The sequence below is a fragment of the Ailuropoda melanoleuca genome, chromosome 1, assembly GCF_002007445.2.
Source record: "Ailuropoda melanoleuca isolate Jingjing chromosome 1, ASM200744v2, whole genome shotgun sequence".
NCBI lineage: Eukaryota > Metazoa > Chordata > Mammalia > Carnivora > Ursidae > Ailuropoda > Ailuropoda melanoleuca.
In genome coordinates this window covers 204885718-204907261 of record NC_048218.1, presented here as the reverse complement: position 1 = coordinate 204907261, position 21544 = coordinate 204885718, and the positions used below count along the sequence as shown (strand labels likewise).

Below are 21544 nucleotides of genomic sequence, written 5' to 3'. Positions count from 1 at the left end.
GCCAGGATCACGCCCTGAGCCGAAGGCAGATGCTTAACGACTGAGCCACCCAGGCGCCCCAGGGGAGCTCATATTAAATATAAACATTTCCATTTAAATAAAGATAAATAAATACACATTTCCAGAACTAAGAAGTTAAATTGAAAAGCTGCTTCTAGAAAATGCTCGCTCATCAAATATTTATAAAACACCCACTATGAACCAGGTGCTGTCTCCAACAGCTCCCGTCTTTAAGGGATTTAGAGTCAGACCATGTGACAGTTGTCTCAGGGGGTGCAAATATAAGAAAGAAAGGACAGCCATGTCTATTTCAGGGGCCCAGAAGTAGTACTTGACCTCATGATGGCAGGAGGAGTCATCAGAGGCTCCCGCCAGTCAGCTGGGGGCTTACTGAGTCTTGATCATGTGCTCAGTGAGTGTATACGGCGGGGCCTCTGCTCTCTAGCTCTCTGTGAGATAATGCCTAGTAAGACAGAAATACTGGAGACAATACAAGATGAGATGAGACAAGATAAGATAGTTATGAAATGTTAAGCACTTTTATACATAGCACAGATCACTCAAGGCTGGAGTCATCTTGGAAAGCATCTTGAAAGACGGTGTGTTGGAACGAAGCCTCTAGGGGGGAGGTTACTCTTGAGTAGGCAGAGGGAAATGGGAAGGCTACTCCATGTGGGCCGAGTGGGAATGAGAACCAGAGCTGGGAATGGACAAATGGACTTGGAGCAATGAGCAAGGATGGAATATGTTGTGGTGAATAATGGGAAATAAGGTTGGGCCAGCTCAGCTGCAGCAGAAGACACCTCTTGGCTCAGGGCTGGAAGGCAGGTGAGACAAGGACGCTAGGCTAGGTGCGGGGAGAGCATTGCACAGACGTGACAGAGTGGACGGCAGGAGCACAGGCACAACGGGAGGAGTTAGAAGACCTGAGTTTTGGTCTAGGCTCTGCCACCACCAACTATGGGAATCTTTTCAGTCCTCAGAGTCTTCATCTGGGCCACATGATAACTTTTGTGGGCCCTTGGTACATATGTCTTTTGTGGGCCCTTTTCTCCTGAAAACATTCTGAAAAATTGTATTTTATGAGTGCATTAGAATAAAGATGAATACATTAATATCACATACTGAGTCGTTTTTTCAACCTAAAAGTTGATTTTTTTCTTAAGATTTTTAGGTCTGCCCATATTAGCTAAGAGCTGAGTTGGCCCTGGTCCTCATCTGTACCAGGGGGTAGAGCTAAATTCTAACACCTTTACCTTCCTCTAAAAGCCTGTGATTCAGTGTACAACCTATCCAACTGTACAGTACAGTCAAACTGATATTTTCAAGGTTAATATATTTGATCTGAAAGCAACCACATGGGAAAAATATTTGCAGAAAAAGGAAAGATTGTGATGATTTTGTAACTCTAGAATAGTAGGTAAGAATCCTCTCACCCCAAAAGTGTGTTCATCCAAAGAAAAAAAGAGAAGAGAACCTTCATTTTTTTTTTTTTTAAGAGAACTACACTGGCTTCTTAAAAGAAACATGCTCATTAGAAGATTCAAATAACTTATAATCTCTTATGTTACTTTTATAGGGAAAAAAAAAAAAGAGTACTAGGGGTGCCTGGGTGGCTCAGCTGGTTAAGTGTCTGCCTTCGGCTCAGGTCATGATCCCAGGGTCCTGGATGGAGCCCTGCATCAGGCTTTCTGCTCAGCGGGGAGCCTGCTTCTCCCTCTCCCTCTGCCTCTCCTCCGAGCTCGTGTGCTCTCTCTCTCAAATAAATAAATCTTAAAAAAAAAAAGAGTCCTACTTCACAAAAAAGAATAGGGCCAGACACTGAGGTGGGAACTGGGAATTGGCACGCAGGAGCAGGACTGAGGTGGAACGAAAGACTCTGCTGAACTCTGAGTCAACCGGACTTAAGAAAACCTGACTTTACCACCTTCTCTCATCTGATCCAGAGCTCAGTGTTTCTGGCATTCGCGCTGCCAAACCGTGGTTTGTGGTGATGGCTATTTCCACGTCTCGGTGAAGACAGAACGTCTCGGTGAAGACAGATGGGATGTTTTTGGTCTTTTATTTTGTTCTTTTTGGTGTCAGTGGCTTTGAGGGAGGGGAATGAAAATATCTTTATTCTACTATTTTTTTGTTTGTATTTCCAGCCATCATTTGAAGGCGGTATTTACGTCGATCATTTTAAAGCATGTTATGACACCCAGAGTCTAAGAACTCGTGTTTCTACAAGGCTTAAAACACGTAACAGAGGTCCTCTCATCCCGCTCCCCCAGGCCCTGTTCCATTTTCCCACGGCTCAGAACAAGCCCCCCGCCCCCGCAACGTTAACTCCCTATTTCTAAGTAATCCCACAGCTCAGAACAAGCCCCCCACCCCAGNGACAGAGATAGAGACAGCCAGCGAGAGAGGGAACACAAGCAGGGGGAGTGGGAGAGGAAGAAGCAGGCTCATAGCAGAGGAGCCTGACGTGGGGCTCGATCCCATAACGCTGGGATAACGCCCTGAGCTGAAGGCAGACGCTTAACCTCTGTGCCACCCAGGCGCCCCTGTATTGTTATTCTTGATCGTAACACTCCATCTCTATTCTGCAATCTTTGGTGTCTTCATTTGCCTTGCTTCCTGCACACCTCTCCCCAGAGAATCCCGTTTCTCAGTTGGAGGTGTAACTCTGCAAACACGGGTAAATGGTTTCGAATTTTTCTTGGACACATCACCCCGGACTCCCCATCTTCTTTCCTCAACCTGAGCTGGCTGTTCTCCAGGCCGGTTGCATAGCTGCGGTCTCTAAATTGTCTTTTGGCTCCTCCTGGAAACTTTCAGAATTTTCTATTTATGCCTTATAATCTGGTATTTTATAATGCTATGAATTCATGTGGTTTCCCCCCTTCTTTATGTTCAGCCCTTTCAATCTATAAACTCATGCCCTTCAATTCAGTGAAGGAGTAACATTGTCGTAATTCATATTTCTGATGATTTTCTTCATTTCTTTTTCTGTGTTCTTTTTTCCTATATCTTTTATTATTTATATTTGAATTTACTGGTTTCATCCTCTTTCTTAGCTTTCCTGTCCTATTTCCCATTTTTTTGTCTTTCTGCTCTATTTTTTTTCTGCATGATTTACTGGATTTTTTACCTTCTAAATCTTTCATTTTTAAAATTTCTGCTATCACATTTTAATTTTCAATATTGGCAATTTCTAAACTCTGGATTGCACAGGGAGAGGGGATAGTTCCCTTACTTATCCATGGATACAATATCTTCTTGTAACTCTCTGATCGGTTTCTGAAGAACAGCTCTCATTTCCCTCCCTGAAAATCTGAGGAGCCTTGGGACCTGCTTGTACCAATGAGCTGTGGCAGAAATGATGACGCATGACCTCCAAGGCTCGGTTACAAAGGACAATACAATTCCTGTCTGGGGAACTGGACCCATCAGATCCGAGCTGAGATTAGCCGGGAAAGCATTCGCCTGCCCCCAGGCCACCCCACTGGAAGAAGCCACACTAGCTGCTGTTGAGTGACCCCGTGGAAGGGCCTTGTGTCCCCCTGAGGGGGGAGAGAGAGAAACCTGGCCAGGTCCTGGCTCCTCCAGGTTCGGCTGCCACCTGGCTGTAATTCCCTTAGAGCCTCAAAGCCAGAACTGCCCACAGCGCCTGCCCAAATTCCTGACCCACAGAAACCATTTGAGATAATAGAATGTTTGCTATTATTTTAAACCACAAAGTTTTGGAAGCAATTTGTTATGCAGCAATGGGAACGGGAACAGAGAATATGAAGGACCATTTTCCGGTTTTTCAGAAAGTTTGTTCTCTCAGTATTATCTCCATTTACACTGAATCCTTTGTTTGGTCTCTGTTGTATTAGAGACTTGAACTAAATGACCAGTGATGCCGTGAGGTGAAGCTTGCTACCAGAGGGTCTTCACAGTGGGGTCTGGAGACAGGACTGGCCCATGTATATCCACTGGCCTTCTCTCCAGGGATGACCATTTTCCCCGGAGAAGATTCCTCCAGCCTTCTTGCCAAGGAATTGCAGCCAGGATTCCGGAAGCCTGTATGGAAACTTCCGCTCAGTTCCCGTGAGATCATGATGGCCTTCCCGCCACTGGCCATGTGGACTGTCCTGGCGTCCAGCCCCTGCAGAGAGCAAACCTCCAGTCTTCTGTCCTACTTGGCATTGTCCTAGCTGGCCCTTGACCAACTGCAATGGTGGGGAGAAGATTGGCTTCTTTATATAAACTTGAAGCCGATCCTCTATTTTCAACTCCTTTCTGAGATACCTGGGGCCTCCCATTTCTGAGACTTTCAAGGGGTCAGACCTGCAAACCTGCTTTTTCTGGAGCTTGTCCCTCAACCATCTTAGGCTCCAGCTTTCTTCTGTCTACTAAGTGTCTCCATTTGCTTCCGGCCTCTCTAAAACTGCTGTCCTCTCTTGATCTCTTTGTTTTTGTTTTTTAAGTCTTTTCCCAGAGATTTCAGGGTGAAGCAAAAGCAAATAGGTACAATCGATCTGTCATGTTTATGTGGAACTGGAACCTTTAATATTCTAATAAATAAACAGCTCATTAAATAATATGCTCAAAGGGCATAAATTGAAAGTTTATAAAAGATTGAATTCAAATAATAAAGAAATTGAAAAATGTTCAATTTCACTGTGGTTTGCTATAACAGGTCAAAGGTGAAACCTTCCTTCATTAGGAATTAGGAAACGAGGACCCTCTGACAATTGGAGCATATCTGTTTACTTTTGCTTTCAAACGTCATACATGCTAACGGTTAAAAAAAAAAAAAAAAGTAAGGGGCACATGGGTGGCTCAGTCAGTTAGGCGTCTGCCTTCAGCTCAGGTCATGGTCCCGGGGTCCTGGGATAGAGCCCTATGCTGGGCTCCCTGCTCAGTGGGGAGTCTGTTTCTCTTTCTTCCTCTCCCTCTGCCCCTCCCCCCTCTTGTGCACTCTCACTCTCAGAGAAATAAATAAAATCTTAAAAAAAAAAGCAAACTTTTATAGAGTAAGATGTCAAAATTGTCCTACATGTCCCCAGTCATATCACATCACCTCTGGAAGTAACTAGCGCTAACAGTCTGTAAAAGCTTGGAAAAAGACTGGAAGAATTATATGTATATTTTGCTGTGTATACAATCTGATTCTGTTCATGTTGAAAACAATCCCATTTGTGTGTGTGTGTGTGTGTGTGTGGTATATATTATAACACACACAAACATGCCTGGGTTTTTAATATAAAACAATCAAACTCTACATATTCTGCTTTTTTATGCTTAGCGATACAAGGGATATTTCCTCATGTGGATCAAAAATCCATCTCACTCTTCTTAATGGTTATGTACCACAATTCAACAGTAATTCCTTCATTGATGGATAGTTTTTTCTTCTGCATTTCCTTATCACACAAAAAATGTCACGATGCTGTTCTTGTGAATATATGTTTCTATAATAGTAGTATTTCCCTAGAGTGGATTTCTTTGTTTAATTACTGAATTAAATAGACAATATCCAATTGACCTCTAAAGGTTCATTTTTATATAGCCTCTTATGAACTCTGTTACTGTCCGTTGGCATCCCCGTCCCTCCACTCGGGGACATCAGCAGACAACACTTTCCATCTTGGAAGGTGATCCGCCATGTCAAACGTTGTGTGTGCAGCCTCCCAGTCGCCCCTAAACAGGCCTTTCTCAGAGGCACAGCCATCTTGCCGGACCTTTCTACTGAATTCTTTGTTCTCCAGTAATTAAAGAAGTGCAAATTAAAATGATAAAGAACCATTTTTTTGGCTTATTATTTTCACAACAAGGAGAAAAGGGAAAAAAAGGAAACAGTGCTGATTGTGTTCAGAGCACCAGGCTTTCTTGCACGTTCTCTGGCACTGCGTTTGGGAAATCAGATTGGCTCTAGAGATGAAAAGCCATAAACATTTCATACCCTCTAATTCCCCCTCTCCACATGTGGCAATCCATCCTAAGTAAATAATGTAAAATACCGGAATGCCATTTACAAAAACACTTACTGCAGTATTATTTACAATAAAAAATTGGAAACCGTTTCAAGAGCAGAAATAGAAATTGCCATTTCCCTATTGTGAGATACTTAGGTTAAATAAATTTTGGTAAACCTACTGAATGGAATATTAAGTAGTCTTTTTAAATGATGGGAATGAAGACCAGTGGTTTCCAGGAAAAATGTTTATGCTGTATATGCTAATACTATGTTCATAATGATACATAGTATATTATAATAATATAAATTGATTTTAGGAACTTGGAATTCATTTTCCTATAGTACAATATTCTACCATGGATCAATAACTAAAGATTATTTAGTCGGTAATGTAACTAAATTATAGTACTAGCCTGAATTCGGAATCTTAGTAGCAAGGGAAACTGCCAGAAGGAGCAAGGCTGGCCTCAGGCAAGAGCATGAAAAAAGGGGGGCCATTTTTGACTGCTTCCTCTTCCTAGCACGTCCCTTCCAGACTCTTCTGAAGTTCCTCAACTCTGTCCTCCCAGAATTCACTGTAACTGCCTTCCAAGAGTGTGTCCAATGCCTTCCTCGCTCCTAAATTACGCCTGGTTCCATGAGAACTCAACCTCAACGACCCAGCCCACATTCAGGGGCTCACCCTCCTTCCAGACCCACTCCTGCTCATTCAAATGATGCTCTCATTAGCTGACTACCAGGCCACAGGAAAGAAAATGGAAAAGTTCAAAGAAAATCCTTTTGGATGGAGAGTGGCTGGTCTTCTTGTTCATTCCTTAAGTTATTCCTATTTTTCCATAGTGTCTTCCTTCTGAACTGACAGATGCTTTAAAAGTTTAATTAAAAATAACTCCCTCCATTGCAATGGTAGTGAGTAAATTTGGTAGCTCTTGCATGTGCGCGTGTGCTGGTGGCGAAAAGGTCAGTGTTCCGAAGGAGACAGACTGGGCAGTGGGCAGATATTTACTTGTACCATTTGTTATTATGGAAGGGAATACCTACCACTAGGGTCTGAATGTTTGTACCCACTCCCAAATTCATACGTTGGAATCCTGACACCCAAAGTGATAGTTAGAAGGTGGAAATTAGGCCATGAGGGTGGAGACCCCAACGATAGGATTAGTGACGTCTCTTTTATAAGTCTGCATAAAGGAGACCGGCAAGACCTCCCTAGCCCCTTCTGCCAAGTGAGGACACACTGAGAAGTCTGTGGCCCACAAGAGCAGGCTCACCTGACAATGCTGCCTCCCTCGTCTGGGCCTGCCAGCCTCCAGAACTATGAGAAACACATTTCTGTCATTTATAAACCAACTGTCTGTGGTATTTTGTTACAGCAGCCTGAATGGACTAAGACAAGCATGCTGCATTCTGGAATGCTTGCCAGTTGTGTCCTGGCCTGCGGATCCTTTTACTCTTTTCTAGAGGATAAATATTTTATATGTGTTATAATTTTTACACTATTCTTGGCCAGAGAAAGGGAAGCTCATGCGGTGATCAGAGCATTACTGTGTAGTGAGAACGAAGGCTCTGGGGCTGCACCAAGGCCAAAAGCTCAGCGCTGTGGCCTGGACTTCTCTCTGTAGCAGGAGCAACGATGTGAGAGACAGCTGTAGCTGGCAACGCCTGTTTACTCACATCTCCTTACAAAAACGGACCCAGAGATTTATTTTGGTAATTTCCACGTCCTGTGTGGAATGTGGAATTTCAGTGGCCAGAGATGCGTTACCTACAGTGCTGTCTCCAGACGAGGATGGACATATTGCAATCCTTCGGCGGCCACCAATCAGTAATTCAAAGCATGAATTTCATCAATGAGAACACTCACAGGGCATGCCCTGTATTTACCCTGCAAATCACCTTCTTTGTTACAAGGCAATCTGGGGTGGCCTCTCATGTCAGAAGAATTTCTTTGGTCAGACTCTCCGTGCCCCTTGTTTCATTCCTCACTTTATATATATTTGGAGAGAAAGGTATTCTCCACCATTAACACAAAATCATGGATACGGTATGTGGATGGTGCCCTAAAAAATACAAAGGAATACCTTGTTATCTGAGGCTTGTGGTTGGAAATAGATCCAGTCCAACTCTGGTGGCCCTGTTTTTCTGTGCTGTGTGCATGTGTTCATACAGATGTGTGTATGTGTGTGTACATGTATATGTGTGGGTGTGTGAGTGCATGCGTGTGTGTGTGTTTTCTCCATCAGCCACAGAGAGGAAGCTCCAGGAAATGAGACAAAGAAAGGAGGAAAAATTATTCAGAACTTTTGGGCCTTAGGCCTTCGCTCAGCTATCAGGTTGCTATGATAGAGAGAGAAAGACAAATTGGGCAGGATGTCTTCACTACTCTCCACGGAACTCACTAACTTGCCATTTTTACAGGACGACGACTAAGGGAAGTGTGTCCCGTAGACACGCTGAAACAGTCAAGAGCGGTGTGGACGTTGGTGTATAGACCTGCTTGCAGGGGAGCCGAAAATGTGAGACATTTAAAAGCCAATTTATGAGACTGGTTCTTTTTAGATTCATGGAAGAAAAGAAGTGTATAGAGTTTCAGCTGAGTCATGGAGCTAATATGTGAGAAAAGATAAAAAGTATTATTTTGTAAACTTTGTATTATTTAGAGTCGTGATTATTTTAAGGCTTTCTGGGGTGTTGGGAGAACGGTAACTACAAAGTGGGCCAGTCATCCTTCCCCCTGAGCATAGCATGAAGGCTTCAGTAAAGGAAAGAGTAGGGTGTGGAGTCTAGCAGCTGTTAAACACCTCTTCCATGTCGAGCTTCAGGTTAGGTGCTCTTACTCGTCTCCTTGGAGTTGGGTGTTCTGAAGGTGCACGGATGTACTGGAGTTCTTTTTTTTAAGATTTTATTTATTTATTTGGGCGGGGGAGAGAGAGAGAGTGAACAGTGGGGAGGGGCAGAGGGAGGAGAGGGACAAGCAGACTCACCGCTCAGCAGGGAGCCCGATGCGCGGGGCTTGATCCTGGGACTCCTGGATCATGACCTGAGCCGAAGGCAGACACTTAACCGACTGAGCCACCCAGGTGCCCCTGTTCCTGAGTCTGTAAAGGCATAGGGATTTGAACCCCAAGTCTGACATCCAGTGTGTCTTCATAGAGATACTTCCCATATTTAGTAGCGATGATGGTGCAGGAGGAGGGAAATCTTTCCAGTTGTCAGAAGTGTCCAAGTGTGGAGGGAGCTGATCACATGGTCCTGAGTCCTGTCAAGCGCAGTTTGGCTTCCATCCCGTGAGGGTGTTATAAAGAAGATACTCTGTTGGTGTATATGGAGTCAGGCCTCTCCACTTCCTATCCCAATTTGTCATTTACCAGCCATGTGACTATAGATAATAAACTTGATTTCTGAAGCCTTAGCTTTTTCATTTTCAAAAACAGGAGTGCTAACACCTACATCTTAAAATTGCTGTGATGATTAAAGAAGGTGAGATACGGGAACATGCTAAGTTTAGTGTCTGACATAAAACGAGGTGTCCAATAAATGTCAGTTGAATAGAATGTAATAGCCTCTCGAACCATGAGATACTTTGATTTTGTGACAAAAAGAGCTTCACGAACTCTTAACAATTTGTGAGTAATTGAAGAAAGTGTTGAAATAAGTTACCCAATGACATTTGAATGTTAGGGCAAAAGCTGAAAGTCTGAATAATGATAAATTCATTATGGCAATAGAAATAAAACTTTTTGAAATAGTCCTCGATATTTTTAAAGATGTTATAGAGATCTGTAATAACCACATGTGGCTTATGATTCAGTAGGACACTGTACAAAGTCAAAGAAGGTAACGTTTTTGCTTATTCAGTGGGAAAAGGGGGACTATCAGTGTGTTTGAAATTTATAACTCAGTCCACTGTTTTAAGTTGATTCACATAGCTTAACTTATATACATATTTTTTTTAAAGATTTTATTTATTTATTTGACAGAGATAGAGACAGCCAGCGAGAGAGGGAACACAAGCAGGGGGAGTGGGAGAGGAAGAAGCAGGCTCACAGTGGAGGAGCCTGATGTGGGGCTCGATCCCATAACGCTGGGATCACGCCCTGAGCCGAAGGCAGACGCTTAACCGCTGTGCCACCCAGGCGCCCCTTAACTTATATTTTTAACTGAATTAACAAGATTCCATTATAAGGAATTATAAAAGCCAACAGACCAACATAGACCCATTTAAAAGGGATTTAAACTAGATTACCTCAATGGGAAAGGTTTAGAAAGCATTTTACTTACAACCTCACTAATCTCTGATTCTGAAAACGAGGAAGTGGCTGGCAATGAATTTGTGCAAATATTTAGGTTACATTTGATTAAACATGAGAAATACCTGGATTCATCATCTGGACTGGAGCTGTCATCCTTAATGAGGGGGCAGAGGGGCAGAGAGACTGTTAATCACTGGAGATAAGGGGAAAATTTTAGATGGGGTTTCTAGAATACAGCAGTCACTTTTTATTTTTTGACATTCTGTAAGGATTCAAGGAACCAATATTCTTCTCCAAAGACCTCAATAATAACCCCAAGAGGTGGCTTCAGAATCCATTCTTATTTAATCTCAAGTGTGCTCGCTGCTTTAATGATGTTCCAGGCCAAAGGATTCCTGACAAGTCTATGAAACAGACAGGAATTTAACCAGGGTCCCGGCCTCCAGTGCCCGACTGTGAATGCAGGCCGTGGAAGGGCGTGACTCTGAGTCTAAAGTCCGCTGCTCTGTGTCATCTCTGAGCTTCCAGATAATGCGTGTCACAGCCGTGCAGAGCCAGAGGCGAGCGTTACTGTAAACAGGTGGAAGGCAGAGCTCTCTGCTGGAAGGCAGAGCTCTCTGCCGTCAGTCCTGTGATACCACTGATGTGGACAGCAAGGTCCTGTGCAGGGCTTTCCGGTGGCTTTTGAATGGCAACCCGCCACACCTGCCAGGCCTCTTGCTAAAGAGACCCTTAACTCCAGGACCTCTGACGTAGTGATTAATCACCTCAATAACAATTTGCATTTTCATAATATCAGTGCTTTTCAAAGTACTTTTACATACACGGATACATTCGATCCTCACAAGCCTGTGAATAATCCACTTTATATAATTAATGCAACTTACAAGAAACTGAATGCCAGGAGAGTGGTAGGACTGTCCAATTTGTTTTCAATCATGTTGAAACTGGATTCAAGGTATTCTTGCTCCACTGTCATAAATAATGTTTGTTTTCTCTCTTTGGGAAAAAATTTTTAAGCAGTACAGATTCCTTTTTTTAGAGAACAAAATTAGCTTAGAATAGTGTTGGTTGTGTGAATAGGGCGGAACGAAGCAAAGGATTTGAAAGAATACTGTGGGGCCCTGAGGGTGGCAGACAGAGTGATTCATAAAGGGCCCTAATGGGGATCCCACTGTAAACTGCACTTGACCTTCTCCTTAGGGAGTAACACAGGAAGTAAAATTGGTTCTGGGTGTGGAAAATGGTAAATCATTTGTACAATGTTGAAAGGAAGCAAATTTGCAGTAGTCAAGTGTGAACTTTAGAATATTAAAATAAAATATGGGAGTATCGAAGTTAGAATTCTTAGAAGCCCCCCCTCCCTTCACAAAAGAGCAGGGATGAAGTGTTATCTACACATCAACTTGCTGATCTATCTTTGCAGTGGTCTCTTTAAAGGGGTATATTTAAAATAGAAATACAGAAAGGGGGCTTATCATTAGACACATATGCAACTCTTGGGAAGTGGAGATGAGGGAAAAAGCTGAGAGGATGAGAACACAATTTTGGAAAATGGAAAAAATTTCCTACTCTCTTTTTTTAAAGTCTTTTTTTTTAAAAGAGCAGTTTTAGGTTCACAGCGACATTGAGGAAAAGGTATAGAAATTCCCATATACCACCTGCATACCCACACACATCTAGCCTTCCCCGCTATTACCATCCCCCACCAGAGTGGTACATTTGTTACAATCAGTGAGCCAATGCCGACACATCCTTATCACCCAAAGTCCACAGTCGACACTGGAGTTCACTATTGTCTTATACATCTTCTGGGTTCGGGCAAATATATAATGACATGTATCCACCATTATGTATCATGAAGGGTATTTTGCTGCTCTAAAAATTCACTGTGCTCCAGCTAGCCATCGTTTTTCTTCCTTCCCCCCAATCCCCAGCAACCACTGATCTTTGTACTGTCTCCATAGTTTTCTCTTTTCTAAAATGTCATGTAGTAGGAGTCATACAGTATGCAGCGTTTTCAGACTGTTTTTTTTTTTCCACTTTGGAATATGCCTTTAAGTTTCTTCTATGTCTTTTCACGGCTTGATAAGTTATTTCTTTTTAATGCTGAATAATATTCCGTTGTCTGGATGGGCCAATTTATGTGTCCATTTACCTACTGAAGGACATCTTGGTTGCTTCCGAGTTTCGGCATTTATGAATCAAGGTGCTAGAAACACCCACGTGCAGGTTTTTGTGTGAACATTAAGTTTTCAATTCCTTCCTTCAATTCCTAGGAGCATGACTGGGGCATCTTATGGTAAAAGTATGTTTAGTTTTCTAAGAAAACACCAGACAGTCTTCCAAAGCGACCGCACCATTTTGCATTCCCACTGGCAACGAATGAGAATGCCTGTTGTTCCTCATTCCCACCAGCATTTGGTGGTGTCAGGATTCTGGATTTGGGCCATTCTACTAAACGTGCAGAGGTATCTCGTTGTTTCTACGTGGATTTCCCTGAGGACGCGTGATGTGGAGCGCCTTTTCGGGTATTTTATTCGCCATCTGTATATCTTTGTTGGTGAGGTGTTGGCTCATTTTTGAAGTTCCCTAGTCTTACTAATTAAATGAACCTCAAGCATGACAAAAAAATAAAAGCCACTGAAGATATATTATTAAATTAATTAATAAATGAATTAAAAACTAAAGAAGGCAAAACCTCACAAAATGTTATTGGCTGGTGGAGCATAAACTGAAAGAGTTAAAATGATCTGAATCCTAAAATATTTTGTCCAATCAAATTTTGTAATATTAAAAGCAAATAAATATTTCTTATGTCAGTCATATTATTTCAGAGACAAACTTTTTAATTGGTATGTTTTTAAAATGCTGTTTTAAATGTTTTAGAATTCTTTAGGTTTTCATAATATATCCTTAAGTGGCTTTTATTTTTGTCACGCTTGAGGCTCACAGGGCTTCTTGAATTCTCAGACTCGGGATTCATTCATGACAAATGTTTTTTAAAGAGTCTTCTCCCCTAATCAAACTTCTGCCCCCCAAATTAGGCATCATCCACTATGATCAGCCATGCTGATGGGACCTGAAAAGTGGCTTTACCATTAGAACCTTCAGAGTGGGTTGGTTCCATATATAGGTTTCACTGAGCACTTTCTGTCTTGCTTTCTCTGTGTATTGTAGTCAGGTCTCGGAAAATATGGACGTTTGTGAATGGACACGCTTGTAGGAGAGCTGAAAATGTAAGTGATTTAAAAGCAAAACCCTCCTGGGTGGCACAGCAGTTAAGTGTCTGCCTTCGGCTAAGGGCGTGATCCCGGCGTTCTGGAATCGAGCCCCACATCAGGCTCTTCAGCTATGAGCCTGCTTCTTCCTCTCCCACTCCCCCTGCTTGTGTTCCCTGTCTCTCTGGCTGTCTCTATCTCTGTCGAATAAATAAATAAAATCTTTAAAAAAAAATAAAAGCAAAACCCTGTGAACAAATCATTAGACTGGTTCCTTTTAGATTCATGAAAGAAATGTATAGAGTTTCAGCTGAAAGCGTGCAGCTAATAAGTAGGAAGTGATAGTTTTGTAAACTTCACATCATCCTTCACAAAATTCTGATCATTGCTGAAGAATGGGGAATGGAAGCGTTCCACAACACACAGAAAAATCGGTTGTATCCACAAAGGTCCCAAACCTGGTCGTTTTAGAAAATGGCACAAATTTGAAAACAATGTTGTTCATCCTATACCTAAAGCAAAGTCCAAACACTGTGTTCTCCTGTGTCTGTTGGCCATCTGTAAGTCTTCTTTGGCGAAATGTCTGTTCGTGTCTTCTGCCCATTTTTAAATTAGATTATTTGGTTTTTTGGCATTGAGTTGTATATGTTTTTTATGTATTTCAGATACTAACCCTTTATTGGACATGTCATTTGCAAATATCTACTCCCATTCCATGGGTTAATTTTGTTGGCTGTTTCCTTTGCCATGCAGGAGCTTTTTATTTTGATGTGGTCTCAGCAGTTTATTTTTGCTTTTGTTTCCCTTGCCTCAGGAGACAGATCTACAAAAATGTTGTTAAGGCCGATGCTAGAGAAATGACTGCAGATGCTCTCCTCTAGGATTTTTATGGTTTTAGGACTCACTTTTAGGTCCTTAATCCATTTCAAATTTATTTTTGTGTATGGTGTAAGATCATCAGGGAAATGCAAATCAAAACCACAGTTCAAAACCTTGAACCTGTCAGAATGGCTAAAATCAAGAACTCAAGAAACAACAAGTGTTGGTGAGGATGTAGAGAAAAAGGAAGCCTCGAGCACTGCTGGTGGGAATGCAAGCTGGTGCAGCCACTGGGAAAACAGCATGGAGGTTCCTCAAAAACCTGAAAATGGAACTACCCTATGATCCAGTAATTGCACTATTGGGTATTTGCCCAAAGAATATGAAAATACTAATTCAAAAGGATATATACATCCCTGAGTTTATTGCAGCATTATTTACAATAGCTAAATGATGGAGCAGCCCAAGTGTCCTCCGATAGATGAGTGGACAAAGAAGATGTGGTATATACGTGTGTGTGTGCTTGTGTGTGTGTGTGTGTGTCATGTACTATTATTCATCTATAAAAAAATGAAACCTTGCCATTTGCAACGACATGGATGGAGCTAGAGAGTATTATGCTAAGTGAAGTTACTCTTTTAGAGAAAGACAAATACCATATGTCTTCACTCGTATGTGGAATTTAAGAAAGAAAACAAAGGGGAAAAAAAGAGACAAACGAAAAAACAGACTCTTAACTGTAGAGAACAGCAGGTTGCCAGGGGCGGGGGTGGGAGATGAGTAAACAGATGATAGGGATTAAGAGTACACATATCTTCATGAGCACTGAGTAATATATAGAATTGAATCACTATATTGTACACCTGAAACTGATGTAACACTGTAAGTTAACTATACTGGAATTAAAAGAAAAAAAACACACCCCAAAACTATGTTCTCTATAATGTTTCATGTTTTAGAAAGGGCTTGCTTTACCCACTGAATTTTTAAATCCTTTCTTCTGGGGAAGTTAATTGACCAGGTTTTCTTTATACCCGGGACCCCATAAAGATCCTCAGGCCAAGGGGAATGTTACTTTATCACCAGAAATTCTATAGTGATGCGTCAGCTATCTCTGTAGTTTTGGCCTTTTGGAATCAAGTCCAAAGCATTTTCTTTGATCCCTAAGTACTTTGAGCTTTTGCCCATAAGTATTTTCTAACTTTTTCTTTCTTTTTTCCCCCTAAAATATTTAAGAAGATTATCTTCATATGTTTCTATGATATTTTTAAGTTGCATCTTGAGGTTTGAAGTTTTAAGAAACATAAATATAGAGAAGGGATACTTTCCTTTCTTGAATAACACGTTAAGAGGAAAAGGAAAAAGAATTCTATTCTTGTACCTTTGGGCCTTCATCCAAACCTACAAAGCCTCCTGTTCAAACTGGAAATGGGAAAGAAGTCTGTGAAAGTCATCTCTCTGTGCTGGTTCGAAACTCTCCTGCAGGCTGGGCGTAAGACCAGGTGGGTAGGCCTGAGAAAAAATGGGCATTGTCGCCAACAGTTTACCCCAGTTCCACACAGGGATGAAATTCCAGGGTGCATAATTCCAAGATCTTTCTTCTTTTTCTTCCCCCACTTGTTTATAATATTTTTTTATTAATTAATTCCCCTCCCCTCCCCCAGTCTTCCAATCTGCTCTACAAAGTCGAGCCATGGATTTCCTCTCCTCGCTGAGCCATGCCCTGAGTCAGGGAGATGCAGGATTTGTGCCATCTTCACAGCGCTCTGGGCAAAGCCACCTACTCTGACCCTCCACGGAACCCTCCCGGCGGAGGCATGATAGAGACTCCCTCTCCTCTAAGGTCTGCCTTGGACTTGTGTCTGAGGTCTCCAGCAAAACGGAGTCCTCAGCTCTTTTCACGCTCCCCTCGTTATGGATGGGCTTTGTATTAGGAGGGGATGCAGCCGTCGCTGAGGTGACCCATGCTGGCTCTTGACAGGCATGGGTAATGTGCATCAGGAACTGCACCACCAGGCACGAACCCGGGGATGCAGAGAGGGTTGCTGCCAACTCCACCTTCCAGAGTCTCTGCATATTCCTCAACCCATCAGGGTTTAGGTGTTGGGCACTACATTTTCACCTTCAGAATACTATTACTGTGACCACAATTAAGGAGAACTGGCATTTTATGACACTGCCATTGTTCCCGAAGTAACACAGAGGCAACCCAGTACTCAGAGGTCATTGAAATGGTGCCGGTTCGGCATCTGATATTTGAAGCTTCTAGGGAAGGATTAAAGAACGACATGATTTAAAATCAAAACAAAAACATCAACAAAAAATGTGATTCTCATGGTGGAATTAAGAAGTGGGTGCTACGGAGGTGCCTGGGTGGCTCAGCTGGTTGAGCGTCCGACTTCTGATTTCGGTTCAGGTTACAGTCTCAGGGTTGTGAGACTGAGCCTTGTGTCGGGCTCCACGTTCAGTGGGGAGTCTTCTTGAGATTCTCTCTCTCTCCCTCGGCCCCTACCTCGACTCACGTGCTCTCTCTCTCTCTAATAAATAAATAAATCTTAAAAAAAAAATAAGTGGGTATTATATAGTTCTGAAGATGAGGCCAAGTGGAGTTAAACAATTTGCTCAAGATTACAGAGCCCGGCAGTGAGGAAGCTGGATTCAAACCCACTTTCAAGTCCATTATCCATTTTCTTCTACCGCATTAATAATACAGATCGTCAAATGTGAGTCAGTGTCAGGAGACTGGTAGGCGAGTAGGAGACCTCCCTAGACCAGAGCGAGGCAGTGCGTGCTCCAGCGATTTCAACGATGCTGGTGCCATCTGTCCACCGCTCAGTGGCTCTGCAGTCCTGGGACCTTGTTCCCTTTAATTTTGGCCTTTATCTGGGCAACAAACAAATGAACGTTTGATAAGGAAACAGAACTCCCTAAACTCAGAAAACGGCTTTGGACTATTTAAAGATATGTATTTTTTCAACTGCAATTCTGGGTTGGCAGATGAACATAAGCATTTTTACAGGAAAAAAAGTGCAGACAAGTGAATTAGGGGATATTTTTGTGCCTCTTGATGATAAGTTCTTGCTAAACTTGGTGCAGTGAAGGGATCATAATGAAGAAGTGTTTGCAGCAGCCTGGGTGACAGCTAATTCACATCTACTCCTTTCATATACTGTAGATTTCCCTGATCGTGTAGCAATAAACCACTGGAATGTTTTGAAAATTTCAGTACAGTCAGGCTCAACTACACACTCAAGGCTTTCAGGCACATTAGGTATTCCCTGAATGTTTGTTAAAGAAATGAATTAATAAATAAATACAGCTTACACCTCGATGTTCCCATCCCTCCAAAAAAAAGAGAGGGAGAGACTTTGTTCAGATTCTGTACCCCAAAAATAAATGCTGTGACTTGTTCTGTATCCAATAAAATTCAGCTTTTTTACCGGATCGCAGTAACTAACAAGCTTTAAGACCAGGGGTTCTGTTTCCAATTTTATGTTCGCCCACATGAAGGACCCAGCCTTGGCGAGAAACAGTTCTACATGGTGGGGAAGAACGTGAGCTTTCAGTCAAACTGCCTGCACACAAATCCCGGTCCTCTGCTCTGCTGGTGTGTGCATACTGGCCAAGTTGCTGCACCCATTCTATGTCTCAATTTCCTTCTCTGTGAAATGGGGATGATAATAACAGTACGCACCTCATAGGGTTGTCATATTAGGTGGCAATAACACAATCACAGAGCTCAGCACGCTGTCCGACAAGGCTAAGTTCTTGGTGAATGTCAGCTGTCTTTACTGTTAACATGCAGGAATTAAGAAGCACTGAACATGTTTACTTGCGATTGCATTAGTTTTCAGTGGCCACCCCTGCAAAGTACCATAAATTGGGTGGCTTCAAAGAAGAGAAATTTATTCTCTTATAATTTTGGGGTGGAAGTTGAAAATTAAGGTGTTATCAGGACTATACTTCTTCTGAGGGCTTGGGGGGGGGTGCTCCTGGCTCCTTCCAGCTTCTGGTGGCCCAGGCATCCCTTGGCTTGTGGCTGCACCACTTCCGTCTCTGCCTCTGTCTTCATGTGGCCTTCTCCTGGTAGGACTGTGTGTCCTTCTGTGTCCTAGCCTCTCCTCCTAAGGATACTCTCATTGGATTTAGGACCGCCCCAATCCAGTACGAACTCACCTTAATTACATCTGCAAAGACTGTGTTTCCAAACAAGGACACGTTCTAAGGTTCTGGGTGGACATGAACTTGGGGGGAGGTGGACACTATTTAATCACTATGGCACTTAACTACAAAAATTAAACATAGACATTGTTGTAGCCACCCGACATCTGTGATTTTGCCTCTTGCTTAAAAACATGGAGAAGGTACAGAAAGAGTTTGCTTCTAATTATGTTGCTAATTTCTGGTTAGAAATAAAAATGAAGTTCATGGTCATAACATTTTCCAGGGATTTGGGGTTTGACTGGCTAAGAAGAAATGGGCCTAATGAGCGAAGAAAACTATCTTTGGCATGGCCAGGCAATTGGCCATTTGGTCCCAGTGTAGGTCCCCACTAATCCTGGGCATGACACACCAGACCCACAGCTGAGCCTTCCACATAGGCCACGGTGTTGCTCTATTTCTAGAGGCTTCTGCAGCTTCAGCCAATGGGCTGCCAGGGAATTCTGCAGTGGAATGGAGCTGTGTCAGGTGAGTTAATGGCCGCTGGGTCGTGGACTCTGTGAGAACATGGGCCACCAAGCGCTTCTCCGGACCGATGATGTGACTGGCTGTCAGATCTGGTCAGAGGTTTCCAGGCTGCCCTTGTGTTCCTTGCAAAACATGAACTCCCCCAGCCAGCGTGTCTATTAATATGCAGGGAGCCCTGGGAGACCTGATGCCTGAGCTGGTCATCAAATCTTTATAGATTCCTTTGAAAAAAGGCTCTGGGAGCCTCCTTGACGAGAGGTTAGAAGAAGGCGGAAAGATGTTTCTCGTGTATATAGGTTTGCTGGCAGGGGATCGTGAGTAAAAGAGCATCCTCTACGAAGCAAAACAGAGTCATCAGGTGGGACCTGCTTGAGTCCAGCCCTGTCCTCCCGAGCTTAATGAAGCGGCAGCACATAGTAATTTGATTTACAAACGCAACCGTATATCCACTCGAGAGAGAGAAATAGGGAAAGTAGGTAGGGAGTGTGGAAGGATAGGGATAGAGATAGATGTTGAGATAGCATGTGTTCCTGCGGTGTTGGGGTGGGAGACTGAGAGAGAGTCAGGGAGACAGACAGATGGATATGGAGGTGGTGGGGACAGAGAGACAGGGGAAAGGGAAAGAAATGAGGGAGGGCAGGAAAGAGAGAGAGAGAGAGCGAAACAGAGAATTTAGATCGTGTGTGCCATTTGCCACCATCCCCCTGATTGATCTAATACCAGGGGAGACCCTTGGCTGATTTGCCCTCTTGGGCTATATTGGGTCCTTGCCTGTCCTGCTATGCGCCTCGCATGTGGCTGAGTGTGACGCAAATGTCTCAAGGTTTTTATTTTCATACAACTTGGCCCCAACAAGGCAATCCCTCCTCCAGTGTCTGCATGAAGGATGAAAAATTGAGCTCTGTTAAATGCAGAGAGATGGATTTTTCGAGGCTAATTTAATTTTATGCAATTTTCACCTGAGACGCTGCTCCATTTCAGAGAATATGGTCAGGTGGCACAGGATCTCTGGCTCATAACCAGAGATTTTCTAAGCAGAGACAGTTGATCATTGAATGCCAGGGGTAAGAACTCTGCCTCTTAGTACTGTTCTTCCCCAAAAGAGGAACAAATGAGGAAGTCAGAGGTAATACATTGTTGTATAAAGAGTAGAAAACACAGCAAAAGAGAAATGAAAGTAAATACTGGTGTTTTTACCTCCCCTAAAAATAATGGCAGTCAATATTTTGGTGTGTTTTCTCATAGTTTGCTTTCCTCGCGCCTGTGTGTGTGTGTGTGTGTGCGCGTGCACGCATGCGTGTGTGTCTGATTTTGTGTAAACATGTGATCAGGGTGTCCCTGGTATAGCGGGACCTGCCTCATTCACTTAGCAAAATGTTGTGAGCACTTTCCACATGCACAGCCCAGACTTGTACTATCAAAGGATGGCCCGCAAAGGATTTCCACGAACTCGTTCTTTGGCAGATGACTGCGGCTGCTCTTTCTAGAGGCTGGGTTTTTTGGCTGCAGCTCCACAACGAGGGTGAGGTCACAGGAGACCCTAGGAGGGTCTCTTCCTAGGAGTGAGAACCAGAACAGAGGGGACACGTGGCTGGAGGTCTCACAGGGCAGATCCCTGGTCCAGGAAAGAGCCTGCAGAGGAAGATTTCCTGGATAGCTTCGGGATTCCTTTCGATCAGAACCACCATCATTCTCCCCAAGTCCAGAGGACGCTTGTGTGGACTCAGAAGGATGCCCGCAAATACTTCCCCAACATGTTTTGCAGTTTTTAATTTTATTTTTGCTAAAGCCATGGATTGAGTCAAATGTAAAATCCCAGCAAACAGATATTTAGAGAATATTTGACTTTTGTGTAAACTTTTTGAAATAGTGTCAAGGAAAACACACAAGCTTCATTTAACTTTATCTCTAACATTAGCTAAGCTGAAGGGTATACACCTCTGCCTTTCTATTTGTGAATATTGCCTGTTAACCCCCAGAAGCTTTGTATGAGCCACTATGTTTAACCCAACTCTCCAAAAATAAGGGGATCATGATTTTCTTTAGATTGGACTTTCTGTAGTGGAATCTCTCAGGCATTAGGACTGACTTGATTGCATTCAGACATCTCTTTGGCAATGGAATGACTGTGTTAAATTAGCTTCGCGCACAATGAATGGTAATTGTGAGACTGTCATTTCTACAAGTGCAAAATTAATGTGTTCTGCAAACCCGCCCCATTGTGTGCCACAGGAAAATCCTGGAACCATGTTGTTGCGAGCGGAAAAATTCCCTGTAATAGCACTGTTAATGTGGTACGGTATTATTCAGCAATGGTGTCCCCTTCCACCTCTGTTGTCTCGCGCTCATTCTTCAAACCCTGCCTGACCTCATTTGTATGCTCATACTGCAGCCCGGCCAGACAGTAGCCTGGATGTACAGAGAACGTTATGGAACAATTCCTCCTCCTGCGTGGCATCTTGTGTGAAAAATGCCAGCATACACCACCCTCCACGTATTCATGAGAGTATGAATAGGCTACTCATGTAAAGCTTCTTATTAAGAGATATACCAACCATTTACAAGAAACCTCACCCAAATACTATACATTCATTTAGAGAGAGAAGAGTGAT

General features: G+C 43.0%; 1 protein-coding gene across 1 annotated transcript in view; it reads right to left on the bottom strand.

The window, feature by feature from the left end:
- Positions 1–21544, bottom strand: part of CNTNAP2 (contactin associated protein 2) — a 1777718-nt gene that overhangs the window by 191975 nt on the left and 1564199 nt on the right. The window lies entirely within an intron of this gene.